This window comes from Hyla sarda, chromosome 12 (genome assembly GCF_029499605.1).
Source record: "Hyla sarda isolate aHylSar1 chromosome 12, aHylSar1.hap1, whole genome shotgun sequence".
Lineage (NCBI taxonomy): Eukaryota > Metazoa > Chordata > Amphibia > Anura > Hylidae > Hyla > Hyla sarda.
The window spans coordinates 77,268,701-77,284,657 of NC_079200.1; the positions used below are offsets into that span (position 1 = coordinate 77,268,701).

General features: G+C 41.6%; 1 long non-coding RNA gene across 4 annotated transcripts in view; it reads right to left on the bottom strand.

Annotated features, from left to right (window-relative positions):
* LOC130296329 (uncharacterized) overlaps positions 1 to 15,957 on the bottom strand; it is an 88,920-nt gene that overhangs the window by 50,806 nt on the left and 22,157 nt on the right. For all 4 annotated transcript variants that reach the window (XR_008849177.1, XR_008849175.1, XR_008849174.1 and 1 more), the window contains exon 2: positions 12,734 to 12,797. This is a non-coding gene — a long non-coding RNA (uncharacterized LOC130296329). The remainder of the gene's footprint in view (positions 1 to 12,733; positions 12,798 to 15,957) is intronic.

The window sequence follows — 15,957 nt, forward strand, 5'->3', positions numbered from 1 at the left end:
ACCTCTAGGTGTTTCAAAACTACAACTCCCAGCATGCTCGGACAGCCGAGGGATTGACAGACGGTGATGATGAAGGGGGGGGAATGATGACAGTGGTCTGGATGATGACAGAGGGGGATGATGACAGGCGGTGATGATGAAGGGGGGGGGGAATGATCATAGTGGTCTGGATGATGACGGGGGGGATGATGACAGGGTGATGATGAAGGGGGGAATGATCATAGTGGTCTGGATGATGACAGGGGGGATGATGACAGGCGGTGATGATGAAGGGGGGGAATGATCATAGTGGTCTGGATGATGACAGGGGGGATGATGACAGGCGGTGATGATGAAGGGGGGGATGATGACAGGGTGATGATGAAGGGGGGGCTGATGACAGGGTGATGATGACAGGCGGTGATGATGAAGGGGGGGGATGATGACAGGGTGATGATGATGAGGGTGTTAATGACGGGGGTCTGGATGATGACAGGGGGGGGGGATGATGTATTTCCCATCCTAGGCTTATAGTCGAGTCAATAACCTTTCCTGGGTTTTTGGGGTGAAATTAGGGGCCTCGGCTTATATTCGGGTTGGCTTATACTTGAAGTATATACGGTAACTCTCCATCAAAATGTACATGTGAATCAACATATAATACACATCTCAAATAGAAAGGTATTCACACTGGGAGCACAATATTGTCACAGTGCTTTGATCTGCTATGAAATGAATCACATGTACATAGCGTTTGTATGTTCTCCTCTTGCTCTCTGATTTCCCCATGCTCAAAGAAAATAGATGCCATGTCTGCCCTGATATTTTGCAGGAAACACACACACACACACACACACACACACACACACACACTGGATTTTCCACCTCACACTGTTGTTTCTACACACTTCTATCGTAGAGATTTAGCCTCTAGCTATTCATTATCCACCAAAAGGTTAAATATATACCAGGACAAACCCAAGGTTTCAATTTCAGGAAGACATTCAGGTGGAGGAAGAAGAGTTTTCATTACAGAACATTTACCTTATATATCAAAGAAGTTGTTGTCACTTGTTACATTTTTTTATATTCTTTTTCACTGCTCTTTACTGGATACTGGGTCAGCTTACACCGGCAGACAGCTGCCCAATACACACTACATACATCCCTTTATAAGTTAAAGGGGTATTTCAGGCAAAAAACTTTTTTTTATATATCAACTGGCTCCGGAAAGTTAAACAGATTTGTAAATTACTTCTATTAAAAAAATCTTAATCCTTCCAATAGTTATTAGCTTCTGAAGTTTTCTGTCTAACTGCTCAATGATGATGTCACGTCCCGGGAGCTGTGCATGATGGGAGAATATCCCCATAGGAACTGCACAGCTTCCGGGACATGACATCATCATTGAGCAGTTAGACAGAAAACAACAACTCAACTTCAGACGCTAATAACTATTGGAAGGATTAAGATTTTTTTATAGAAGTAATTTACAAATCTGTTTAACTTTCTGGAGCCAGTTGATATATAAAAAAAAGTTTTGCCTGGAATACCCCTTTAATTGACAGAAGCTGAAGGAGACTGTAGATGGGCTCATTACTGGGAGCAAATGGCCAAAAAAACAATTACTTCATGGTTTGTGTAGCCTTTCACTTTCATCATTGTCGGCAACAAACTATGATTTTTTTGGGATCAGCCTGTGAATATGTGTTATCAAATTCGGTGGCGGATCATTGGGCCTGTTACACAGGGCAATAATCGGGTCATTTAGCAAAAATTTCCCTGTGTAAAAGGGCCTTTGGGAAAGCTGGCGGATAATCAATATGGATGCCATTACAGCTTTCACTGAGTTATCACTTAGCTTTCCAAGCCCCTGAATGCAAAAATAAAAAAAAAATCAAGTTTCCTTGCCTCAATAGGAATTTTTAATGTAATGCTGAAATGTAAATAAAATCTTAAGTAAGTCTGAGTTTCCAGCAACACTAATATTTTCTTTTGTTCTACTCGTATACTGTCATAGAATGGTTCTGCATCACTGAAACTGATAGCACACAATGTATCCCCCTGACTTCAATAGGGGCCCTTAGGATAGAGTTGCGGTGTCCAGCATTATACAGGACAAAAGCATTCTGCCCTATTTTGCCAGTGATTTAGATGGAATCCATGATGGAGTAGCCCAATGGAATCTCTGACACAGATGTGAACCCTGCCTACTGGCTACTAATACGGTCTAGAATATTTCCAAAATGGCAAGGAAAGGGCAATTTATATTGGTCTTGAGTCTGAAAAAATGTTTTATATTTTCCTTTTCTTTTTTTATTTCGCTCTCTTTTTTTTTTTTTTTTACAGCTGAAGCGCATAGGGGAGGGGGAAATAGTGGATGTGGTAAAAAAAAAGGGGGTGAAATAACTATACTTAAAGGGGTACTCTGGTGGAAAACGTTTTTTTTTTTTTTTATTTATTTTTTTTTATCTGGTGCCAGAAAGTTAAACAGATTTGTAAATTACTTCTATTAAAAAATCTTAATCCTTCAAGTACTTATTAGCACCTGAATTCTACAGAGGAAATTCTTTTCTTTTTGGAACACAGAGCTCTCTGCTGACATCACAAGTACTGTGCTCTCTGCTGACATCTCTGTCCATTTTAAGAACTGTACAGAGTAGAAGAAAATCCCCCTAGCAAACATATGCTGCTCTGGACAGTTCCTAAAATGGACAGAGATGTCAGCAGAGAGCACTGTTGTCATGATGTCAGCAGACAGTTCTGTGTTCCAAAAAGAAAATAATTTTCTCTGTAGTATTCAGTAGCTAATAAGTACTGGAAGGATTAAGATTTTTTAATAGAAGTAATTTACAAATTTGGCACCAGTTGATTTAAAAAAAAAAAAAAAAAAAAAAAAAAAAAAAAAAAAGGTTTTCCACCGGGGTGCCCCTTTAATTGTCATTGTGTTAAAGTGAACTACTTGATTTTAAATATTAGAGATGAGCAAACTTACAGTAAATTCGATTCGTCACGAACTTCTCGGCTCGGCAGTTGATGACTTTTCCTGCATAAATTAGTTCAGCTTTCCGGTGATCCGGTGGGCTGGAAAAGGTGGATACAGTTCTAGGAGACTCTTTCCTTGGAATGTATCCACCTTTTCCAGCCCACCGGAGCACCTGAAAGCTGAACTAATTTACGCAGGAAAAGACATCAACTGCCGAGCAGTTCGTGACGAATCGAATTTACTGTAAGTTCGCTCATCTCTATTAAATATCTTTATTTAATATGCAAAATTGATGTAAGTTCGGAAAATGTGTGCAATAAAGATAATGTCAAATAAAACTATTACCAAAATATACATAAAGGCCCCCATACACATTAGAAAACCTTCAGCTGAACCTGGTGATTTTGGTGGGATATGCAGAATTTTCATGCAGAAATTCTGGCGTGTAAACATTAGGATAGATTCACATTGAGGAATTTCGGTTAGAAATACCGCTTGGAACTTCCAGTGCAGCAGAATCTCCATTGTTGTCCATGAGATCCCACTGCACAGTCTGCCGCAGAATTTCTGCAACTGAATGGCTTTGGTCATTCTTTGGGTGGAATCCTCTGGGCCGGAAATTCCTCAATCTTAACCTACCAAAAGGCTCTATTTACACTGCAGTCATGGTGTTTATTATAATAAAAACCATGAAATCAGTGTTAAACCTGTCAAAAAAAAAAAAAAACATTGACAGCGCCCAATGGAACCTAAAGACTCAGTGCTGCACACTGTGCGATTCTTTCTGTCAAATCTTACAAAACTACCAATGAAGCATCTGAAACAGTGTGAACAGAGCCTGAGAAAAAGCTGATTACAATTATAAACTTTTCAAACAAGGACAACTATAGGCCTGATATTTACTGGGGATTTTATATTACTGGATACAAGGAAGAGAAGAGAAAATGAGCATTGTGTTTTCAGAGTTGTTCTGTAGAAGCTGCACAAGGAAAGTCCTTAGGGAGGAAGAAGTGCACAGAAGGATATACACAGATGTCATGGAAACTCACTCATTATAGGGAGGTATCTTTAAAGAATCACAGAGAAATAGTGAGCCCCAGTAACAATCCCTGACCACAGGGACACCTACATGTCTATGTGTTCTCTACTGCACCAAATGCTGCGTGCTGACTAACACAGGAAGCTCAGATTACTTTACTGTGCTGAGAAGTCGGCTGAGTCAGGAGGAAACCAGCCCTGTCTATTCAGCATCTCCATGACTCCACTACTCTATTATAAAAAAAGCAGCATCCATCTCCTTTCTATCCTATATGTTCATCACATACTCCCACTTACCTGTGAAGCCTCTGACAATGCTACATGATGGTGAGCACATCACCTGAGTATGGATATGGAAGCAAATTACTATGGATGACAAGTTATCACATAGCAGTGTCAGTAAGAAACATCTGTGTAAGACTTGTGGCAAGGGGATAGTGGAGTATACTGAAAAGTTACTTATTTTCATTCTTAATGTTGATTCTTAATTTTAATTCTTAATCTCTTTCTGGGTCGATTCCCATTGGCGGAATAAGTGCTGATTTTCTGAAGCATATCTGTTGCAGAAAATCCGCTGAGGATTTTTCTACTTTTGACTTGAATGAGTCCGTGGAAAATCCGCAAATCTGTCACTATTGCAGATTTTCTGCTGACCCACTTAAGTGAGTGGTAACAAAATATGCATGAAATCTGCCCGTGTGAACGGATCCTCAGGACATAATTACATGCAGCAGATTTGTTGAATGGAATGTATGCAGAAATTCCATTCATTTTAATAGAGCTTGCAGAAATCCATGTGCTTGCTGCAGAATGGAAAACAATCAGATGAACTGAACTGAATTTCAACAGCAGACATTTCTGCAACAAATCTGCCCTTAAATGAGCACTGTCAGATCCAAAAACTCTATATTTTGTTGACTGGACAAGAGATAACTCATGGCCAAGGCTGCATGAGCAGAGTCACCAATCACCTCCCACCATCACAAGGGAGGGACACACCCCCTCCCACCACACACCAATCACCTCCCACCATCACAAGGGAGGGACACACCCCCTCCCACCACACACCAATCACCTCCCACCACCACAAGGGAGGGACACACCCCCTCCCACCACACACCAATCATCTTCCACCACCACAAGGGAGGGACACACCCCCTCCCACCACACACCAATCATCTTCCACCACCACAAGGGAGGGACACACCCCCTCCCACCACACACCAATCATCTTCCACCACCACAAGGGAGGGACACACCCTCTCCCACCACACACCAATCATCTTTCACCACCACAAGGGAGGGACACATCTCCTCCCACCAGACACCAATCATCTTCCAGCACCACAAGGGAGGGATATGCCCCCTCCCCTGAGAGGATTTCTAATGCTATGAGCTAATGAAAAGAGGTATTTTTTATAATAAATATTAGGGATCGACCGATATAGTTTTTTTTAGGGCCGATACCGATAATCATTGGAGGTAAGGGCCGATAGCCGATAACTTATACCGATATTCCGGTATAAGTTATCGGCTATTTATCCCCCCGCGACACCGCTGCAGATCATTGATTTAAAGCGGGCGCTTTAAATCAATGAACTGCAGTGGCTTTTGCGGTGCCATAGACCGCCGCCACTGCCCACTTCTCTCCGCCTGCCTGTCCGGGGGTCCTCCTGAATCCTATCACTGCCACCGTGACCGCTACCCCCCCCCCCCACCGCCGCTCCGTGCCCCCCTACCGCGCCGCACCCCCCCACTGCACCGCCCCGACCCCATTGCCTCCCCCATCCCCGGTTTTATAATTACCTGTTCCCGGAGCCCGGGGTCCACTCTACATCTGGCTCCGGTGGCGTCCTCCTGAGCTGTAACTGTGCGCACTGATGGTGACGTCGCGTCACGCAGGAGCCAGAAGTAGCGTGGACCCCGGGCCCCGGGAACAGGTAATTATAAAACAAGGGATGGGGGAGGCAATGGGGCCGGGGCGGTGCGGTGTGCGACGCGGTGTGGTGGGTCATGGGGGGGCGGTCGTGGGGCATTATCGGATTATTGGCAAGGTAATTGCCGATACCGATAATGCCCAAAATCGTGATTATTGGCCGATAATATCGGCCAAACCGATAATCGGTCGATCCCTAATAAATATAGGTGATAGAGGCATAAAAATTATATTTATATGGTCAGGATTAGGTAATGAGTAACATATTCATTTTTTGTTGTGGGATCTGACAGGTACATTTCAAAGATTAGAACTTATCACCTATCCTCATAATAGGTGATAAGTATCTGATGCCAGCAGCGAGACCCCCACCAACCACAAGAAAATAATCCGTTGTCTCCCTGTGTGCAGTATGCATCCTTGACCAATGTTCCATTAACACAGAGAGACAACAAACCCCAGTTCTCACATGTGTCCGGCCAATGACGCCCCACTGATCACATACATAGATGATAAATTCTAACCTAGGTATGTCTGACATATAACAAGCCAAAATCATAGAAAGAAAAAAAATTATAAATAGTATTAGCATGTATCTTTGGCTGTGTTACGAGGAATCATTGTTTGAAATAGATAAACATTGCAGAATACACCACAAATACCAGAAAAATGCTATAGAGTGTCACCAGACAAATATATTTTCCCAGTTACTCAAAGGTAACAACACGATGCTGGATCTCATCAATGAGAAAAAACACAGAGAAAACACCCTGTATAAACACAACCTTTATTCTGCAGCTTGACCCTTGGTGTGATCAGCAGAGCATGTGAGGGTTCACTACAGGAATAAGAGTCTATGAGATATATATATATATATATATATATATATATATAAAACCTAAACTCAAAAACCTGAAGTCATTATTGTTGGTGACAGTGCCGTCAGTGCAGACAACAGTGAAGGAAGAAAACTAATCACATTTGTTAAAAGACTAATCTTATCTATGAAGATGTGATCTGTACATAATTGAATTAAGAAGAGAGTATTGTTAACCTGAATTTCTAATCCTAGACAGCCACGGTGTAAAGCTTGCACTATACACAGGTCAATGTACACAGACACTGCAATATATCTGCAATGCAATTTTGCACAAAGGGAACATTGCAAATATAACTTTTGTTTAGCTACAGTAATACTTTCCGTTATGGGGCATAAATAAATGCCATCACCAGAGGAGCTAGATTATCATTAGGATTTCTTGGACATTTTTTTCTGCTCGTCACTATGTGTTTTTTGTCGTATTTTGCCAAAAACATATGCAAATGTTGTAAGTTTGTGACTTCTTAAAAAGTTGCAAATGAATCAGGTGTATACAGGAACACCACATAACCCATAACGTCTGTAAAAAAAAAAGTGACAAACTAGGTGCAAAACATGATTTATCTAAACTTGCACTAAGAAAAAGTTGACCAGTTGCCCACAGCAACCAACATCTTTACTTTTGAAAAGTTTTCTGAAAAATAAAAGAAGGAATCTGGATGTTATGGGCAGCTGGTCAACTTTATCAGAACTGCTCAGGTTATGATAAATCTCCCTATGTTCACACGGCAGAATTTCCATGCAGAATTCCACGGAAAAATTCTGCCGGAAAGTCTGCAGAAATTTACTGCACATTGAATTCAATAAGATTCTGCAGTCTCTTGCTTTTTGCATTCCACAAAAATATAAAAGTCGGTGCGTCTTATACGGCGAATACACCCCTATCGCGGCGGTCCCTGCGGCCATCAACGGCCGGGACCCGCGGCTAATACAGGACATCGCGGTGATGCCCTGTATTAACCCTTCAGATGCAGCGATCAAAGCTGACCGCCGCGTCTGAAGCGAAAGTGACACTAACCGCGGCGGTCCCGAACAGCCCGACTGAATAGCCGGGTTAGTGCTTACAGGACACCGGGGGGGACCTTACCTGCCTCCTCGGTGTCTTCTCCGTTCAGGGATCCCCTGTATGGCCGGTGCTCTCCTTCCTCGTCATCATGTCGTCGCGTACGTGCGTCGGCGTGCGTACCGACATGATGGCAGCGACGGAGAGCGAGGATACCCGGCCGGCAGCAGAGACGTTCCAGAGCGACAGGGACACGGCGACAGCGATGGAGCGACATCCAGGGCAGCGGTGACGGGTCCGGAGCGGCGGGGACACGTGAGTATTACCTCCTATGCAGTGGTCTTCAATCTGCGGACCTCCAGATGTTGCAAAACTACAACTCCCAGCATGCCAACGGCTGTCCAGGCATGCTGGGAGTTGTAGTTTTGCAACATCTGGAGGTCCACAGGTTGAAGACCACTATTGGGTTCAAAATCTTTATCTTTTTTAGATTTTGCCCCTAAAAATTGGGTGCGTCTTATATGCCGATGCGTCCTATAGGACGAAAAATACGGTATATTTTGCAGACTTCATGGGAAGAATCTCATTTAAGTCAATGTTGCTTGAATTCTGTGTTCTGAGAATTCTGTCGGAATTCCGGCACAATTCCACAATTCTGTTCTGCAAGCTTTGCAGAATTCAACTGTGTGAACATAGACTTAGCCTTAAAAAAGTTTACAAATAAGCAATAAACAAGATGCAGCCAGTGAAAGTCATTTATATGTATGAAGAAAATGTTTTTTTATCAAGAATAAAGAATTAAGATGGGGCTACATGGTGATTTTGGCTGTGACTGTGATCGCGTGTGATCACTGTGTGTATCAGGCTGTGTGGCACCTAATGTAAATAGATCGATCACATTGCAACTTAGAACAGACAGTGGTGACCTGACAAGTTGCAAGAAATCCATCTGAGATGATTTTTTATGACTGTGAGGATGCAGTTGCAGCCACTTGTGGGTCGCAGTGTGGCCCCATTTATTTACATTAGGTGTGTTGCAGCGTAAGACACACATTGGACACAGTGGGGGGTATGTATGAAGCTTTTTACCCTGTTTTTTTGTCTGTGATTTGTCGCAATTTTTCCTTGTCATTTTTTGCAACAAATTTTTGCACCAAATGGTTTAGAACAAAATCACTGATTTCACTTTGTTAGTCGTGATTTCAGTTACAAATCATGCCTTGGAATGAAATTCATCATTTGCGACTTTTGTTTTGGTGCATTTTCGGGCGCAATCATGCCCGTTAGGTCGCAAACTTGCACCAAGAAAAAAGTGACACAGAAAGTAGCTAAACAACATTACAAGGTAGAACACAGGCCAAACAAAGTGGCTTACCAATGTCTTAGTACGTGGCTGTTTTCAAGTTCACAAACAAAAACAAAAACCTTAACCCATGTAAAGAAAAAAAAAAAAAAAAAAAAGCTTGTTTAAAAGGACCACAAAGCAAAAAACACCAAAAAATGATGTTTAGCTAAGGTAAAAAGAAACATTTATCCCAATCAAACATTTATCAACCCTAGGAACAGATTTTTAAGTTGGAAAAAGGAACTAACTGGGTTAGATTTAAGTGTGTGAAGCTAGCTAGTTGAAAAAGCAACATTTAGCCATGGCTAAAGTAAAACATTTATCAAGCCTAGGAACAGAATTTTAAGTTAGAAAAAGGAACTACCTGTGTTAGATTTACCTTTGTGAAGCAGGGCAAAATCCAAGTGGAGAATTAACAAGTTTCAGCTGCTACAACACAGCCAGAAAATGTTGCCTGGAATTCTGGGGCAGGATTCCGCGCATTTTATAGGCTCCAAATTTAACAAGTGGCTTGCGACAAATGATAAATCTGGCGCAAAAACGCACCATTTATAGCAAAAAGCATACATAAAATCACACATTGCTACACCATTATTGATACATGTCCCTCAGTGATTTTTGGCCACATCCAAAACGGTCATGTAGCGCCCCCCCCCCCCCCTATCAGTCACAATGTTGTAGCATAGCCTAGTGAAATACTAAAACATTATAACTTGACAATATTATGACATCATGTCTATGCTCTTTATCAGCCGTATACTGTATGGTTTCCATAACTTTCTCCGCTACAGGCATATGACGGAAGTGTATTCTTCTGGCATATTTAAGGCATAATATTTTGCATCAGTATTGTACAGCTGAAATCAAGAGTGGATGCTAAGAAGAAAAAGAGTGTAATGACCAAATCGGCATGTATACATTACAATCAAGGGATTACGTCCAGATAAAAAAAAATTTTTTTTTTTTTTTGTGCACTAAAACGTGTTTGCAGCTGCCCAGTTCAGAGGTCCAAATAACATATATATACAGAACCATTTCTTTCTGTAATGAAACTAAAAGAAAAAGAGAAAAAAGGCACTTGTTCCTTAAGCACACTCTGCTCCATACTGGGAGCTGTAGTACCTGCATTAATAGACAGATTGCAGAGAGTGTCACTCCTGACACCTGTTGCGATCTGTCTATTAAAGCAGGTACTACAGCTCCCAGCATGGAGCAGAGTTTTCTCCATGTTGGGAGCAGTAGTACCTGCAGTTAAGGAAAGATCACAGTGGATAAAAAACCTCTGACGCAGGAAATTGCACTGGCATTTTTTCTGTGAAAAAAAATGCAGGAAAACAAACCAAGTGGAATCCTAGCCTAAAGCTATAGAAATGCATCACTTTTTCCATTATACGTTTGGATATTTTATTCTAGTAAAACATGATGTGAACAAAGGTTTATTCACACACTGAAATTTTTGCTGTAACTTTCACAATAGTGGACAAATAATGGTTTTGGATTTGTGATTGCAAAAACTGTGATTGATTACACAGTATGAATATTCCCTTAGATGCTGGACCAGATTCCTTGAAAGGAGCACAAATCGCAAGGGAGACCTTAAAGGGGTTATCCAGGAAAAAACTTTTTTTTATATATCAACTGGCTCCAGAAAGTTAAACAGATTTGTAAATTACTTCTATTAAAAAATCTTAATCCTTTCAGTACTTATGAGTTTCTGAAGTTAAGGTTGTTCTTTTCTGTCTAAGTGCTCTCTGATGACACCTGTCTCGGGAAAAGCCCAGTTTAGAAGCAAATCCCCATAGCAAACCTCTTCTAAACTGGGCATTTCCCGAGACACATGTCATCAGAGAGCACTTACACAGAAAAGAACAACCTTAACTTCAGAAGCTCATAAGTACTGAAAGGATTAAGATTTTTTAATAGAATTTACAAATCTGTTTAACTTTCTGGAGCCAGTTGATATAAATAAAAAAGTTTTTTCCTGGAATACCCCTTTAAACCAAGATGGTGTATCAAGTTGGGTTCATGCAAACGTTAAGCTTTTCGGTTGTTCTGCTTCATCTCAGGAGTGAAACAAAGAGCAATGTCAGCTGCATGTCAGTAGAAGTAGGTGTGGTCAAGATTTAAGAGTAAACTAAGCAAGGTCACAAAGAGTCACAAATTAGTGCCGCAAAGTCTAGCAAGCGTAAAAGAAAATGTAAATAGTCAGACAATTCCAAATGCAGCAGGTGTACTCCATTTAATAAGGTGCAATTTTGTTTTACCATCTGATGTTGATAAAAGCAAAAGGCGCTGTAAGGGTATGTTCACGTCTATGGAATGTCCATGCAGAATTCTGCAGTAATATTCTGCACGGACATTCAGCTGTAGCACTGTTGCATTGATTTCAATAAGATTCTGCTGACTGTTCTGTTCACACAATAGAATTTCTACAGCAGAAACATCCTAATTCCTGCGTCAGCAAAAAGAATAGGCTTGTCTATTCTTTTTGTGGATTTGACTCGGAAAGGCTTTGCTGTCTATGAGCGCATTTCCGAGTGGTCCTACCGCACATCGGATTATTGAAATGTGCTGGATGCTTGCACGTTTTCTGTGCAGACATTCCGCACATTTTACGCCATGTAAACATTGCCTTTAGGAAGAGAAATTGTATGACAGCAACAGAATAATTCGCAATGTGTCATAAACATGGGGATTAAGAAAGTGGCGAAATTTTCTCGATCCCAATACACATTGGCGACTTTTCCTGTCGCAGTCATACAATTTCTCTCTCACAGAGCATGGTCTTTTCCTTTTATCCACATCAGCCTCCACAGCAATCCGGATTGCTGATGAATGTCCGTTGGGACTGAAAGGTCAAATATATGTACCGTATGTGGATTGCTAAAATAAAAACCTCAAGTGTACCTAGCGTTAAACCCTTTTTATATAATACCATTATATGTATATTTGTAATATACATTGATTACAAAATTTGTATATTTATGGGTAAAAAATTCTGTCCCTGCAGCTATTGAATATGTGTCTCTATGAGGAGTCCATATACAGTTAGTGAGAGTGGGACAAGCAGTGCTCTGTGCAGACTCCTGGCCTGTCAATCATCCTCATGTGTGAGCCGGGAGCTTGTCACAGAGCCTCAGTGTACAGAGCCCTGCTTGTCCTCAGTGCACAGTCCTGCTTGTCCTCAGTGCACAGTCCTGCTTGTCCACACTAGACAGACCCCAGTTTGTCCACTCTCACTTCCTGTATTTGGACTCCTCACAGAGACATACAGGCAATAGCTGTAGGGACAAAAATATACAATTTTTTTATGTTACAAATATCCATATAATGGTATTATCTATATTATATAAAAGTTTTTAATGACAGGTACACATCAATTGTTAATGACAGGTACACATCAATTGTTAATGACAGGTACACATCAATTGAGTACCAAGTCTACTTTCATATTGTAAGATTGGGATCCTACTTGGGCACCGTTCAATCAATTTTTATCTCTACATTTTATCTATTGCTGTCAGTAGAAACAAATACAGTATGGTTCACTTAAAAAATATACTAACCATTGTCAAACATGGGAAAATGTAGATCTTCTCAACTTACATGATGGCAACAAAATCAGCTGAGCTGTAGAGAAAGAGCGAGATGTTAGTACTATTTGCCTCCTTACACGTTAGGTGCACATTATACATCAGAGCAGGGTGGAGAATGAGAGAACCTGTACCAGGGAAAGCTTTAAAAATAAGGTAATAAAAAGAATGAATTGATTGCCACCTTTTGGAAACAAAAATGTGTCCAATTTACTAATCACAGTTCAGTTTTTATTTTACCAGAGCAACAAAATAAAAGCTGAGCTGTGATTGGTTGCTATGGGTACAATAAATTAAAAAAAATAGCCATTAACCTCCTGAGTGGTTATCCCGAGCGTGACTCAGGGTTAATTTTCCCCGCCAGGATCGGTAACCCCGAATCACGCTCGGGGTAGAATTGCAGAGTTGCTGGCCGGGCTGCACGATATATCCCAAAAGCAATGCGATATAGCGATACGACCCCCGGGAAAACATGTGATTATCTGCTCGGGTCGGCTCCTGTGGCGGGGGATGGCCAGAGCAGGTAAAGAAAAATACTAAAAGTCAGTGTTTCCCTACCAGGGGGCCTCCAGCTGTTGCAAAACTACAACTCTCAGCATGCCCGAACAGCCAAAGGAAGAATGTGACAAAGGGGGGAATATGACAGAGGGAAGGATTTGACAAGGGGGGGAAGAATGTGACAAGGGGGGATGTGACCGGGGGGGGGGGGAGGGGAATGTAACATGGAGGGGGGGGGGAGAATGTGACAAGGGGGGGGGAATGTGACAAGGGGGGGGGAAATGTGACAAGGGGGGGGGGAAATGTGACAAGGGGGGAAATGTGACAAGGGGGGGGAAATGTGACAAGGGGAGGGAATGTGACAAGGGGGGGGAATGTGACAAGATGGGAAGAATGTGACAAGGAGGGGGAGAATGTGACAAGGGGGGATGTGACAAGGGGGAGGAGAATGTGATAAGGGGGGGGGGAATGTGACAAGGGAGGGGGAATGTGACGGGGGAGATGTGAAATTCAATGCAAAAAATTGTACCGCTTTTGGTACAAATTTCCAGACAGAATCATACCGCCAGGGTTAAAGGACAAGTCTCATGCTCAAAAACCTATCCCCTATCCTAAGGATAGGGGATAAGTTTTAGATAGCGGTGGGTCCAAGTGCTGGGGCCCCCCGCGATCTCGTGTTTGGAGCCCCCGTGCACTAGCACAGGAGCGCGTCACGACCCCCGCCCGAAGTGGAGGCCTCCACGCCCCCTCCATCTAGTTCTATGGGAGAGCCACTTGGCAATCTTCGGCTCTCCCATAGAACTACAGTTAGACAAAAAAGTATTTAGTCAGCCACCAATTGTGCAAGTTCTCCCACTTAAAAAGATGAGAGAGGCCTGTAATTTTCAACTATGAGAGACAGAAGGAGAAAAAAAATCCATAAAATCACATTGGCCCTCATTTACTATTCTAAACCCGACCTCTTTTGTCGGGTTTGTTTTGGCGCATCTTTGTCTGCGCCATGTCGCAGACATCGTGCGCCAGTCTGCGACACGATGCAACATTTTTTCCCGACGGACCCGATGTGGATTCTCCCAAACCCGAAAAAGGGGCGTAACCCAACATTTCTGAGCTTTCCCACGTATTTATTAAGGTTTCCAACCCGAATTTGTTGAATTGTTGTGGATTTTTTCCCGACAGCTCAGAGGAGTTGGAAACCAAAACCTACAAAACCCACGTGCGACAAACAGGATGCGACATAATAATAAATACCAGGGGAAAAAAGCAGTTGGGTAAGAAAGCAACATAGACTTACAACCCGATTTTCTTAGTAAATGAGGGCCATTGTCTGATTTTTAAAGAATTTATTTGCAAATTATGGTGGGAAATATTTGGTCACCTACAAGTATTTGGTCACACAAGTATTTGGTCACCTACAAACAAGCAAGATTTCTGGCTCTCACAGACCTGTAGGGTTCACACCACGTTTTTGCCATACAGTTTTCAATCAGTTTTTCTAAAGAAAACAGTATGGCAAAAAAATGGATGGAACCGTATGGGAAAAAGTAAACCGTATGCGTTTTAAAGAGTGCATACGGTTCCATCCGTTTTTATAAAAATAAAAAAAAGGGGTGTTGGGTGGGGACTATAGGATGCAAATGCGCATGTGCAAAGTAAAAACTACGGGTTTGACTCCGGTTTAAAAACCTACTACAACCGTATACGTTTTTTTTTTTTTTTTTAACATGGACGTCAATGGGAAACGCACATGTATACGGTTCCATATGGGAAACCGTATACGGTTTTTACTTTGCACATGGGCATTTGCATCCTAAAGTCCCCACCCAACAGCCCTCCCATTAAAAATGGACAACATTTTCAAAAACGTATGTTTTTTTTAAAAACAGTATACGGTTTAAAAACACATACGGTTTACTTTTTCCCATATGGTTCTATCCGTATTTTTGCCATACGAGGACAAGCTGTACTTTTTATTGGTATCATACATGCTACCTTTTGATCTTTTTTTATTTTGCTATTTCTATTTTGCGCTTTTTTGTTGTTTTTTTATGGCGTTCACCATGCGGAATAATTTACATTATAGCTTTATAGTACACATCATTATGGATGTGGCAATACCTAGTATGTATATGATTTGTGGTTTTTTTTATGATAATACAGGGCTTTTTTTTTTTTTCTTTACACTTCATACTTTTATTGAAGAACCTTTTATTTAATTTTTCACTTTTTACAGGTTATACTATGCTGCAATACATTTGTACTGGAGCACAGTGACCTGATGAGCTGCACACAGTACAGCCTGCGGCTGGATCTCACCGGCTTCCGTAGCTCGTAGACAGGAGGCCATCAGCTGGCCTTCTGCTGCCATAGCAACAAACGGCAACCCGTGATCGTATCACGGGGCCACCATTGGTGAACAGGGGGAGCACCCTGTCAACACCATTCAGGAGATCGGCTGCCGGGACCAGCGCTATAAAAAAAAAGGCCAAGAAAAACGCCATGTGGATTTTAACTTTGGCGTTTTTACAGGCGGCTTTTATTCTCTTTTGGACTTTAGCGATCCAAAAAAGTGATGGAGATACCTTTTTTAATAAAATTTCGTAGGGTACCATTTAAAAAAAAAAATAAAAAAAGATACAGTAGTGATGGAAAAAATTGTATCTAACGAAATGTATCTTTTTTATTACAAAATTTTAATT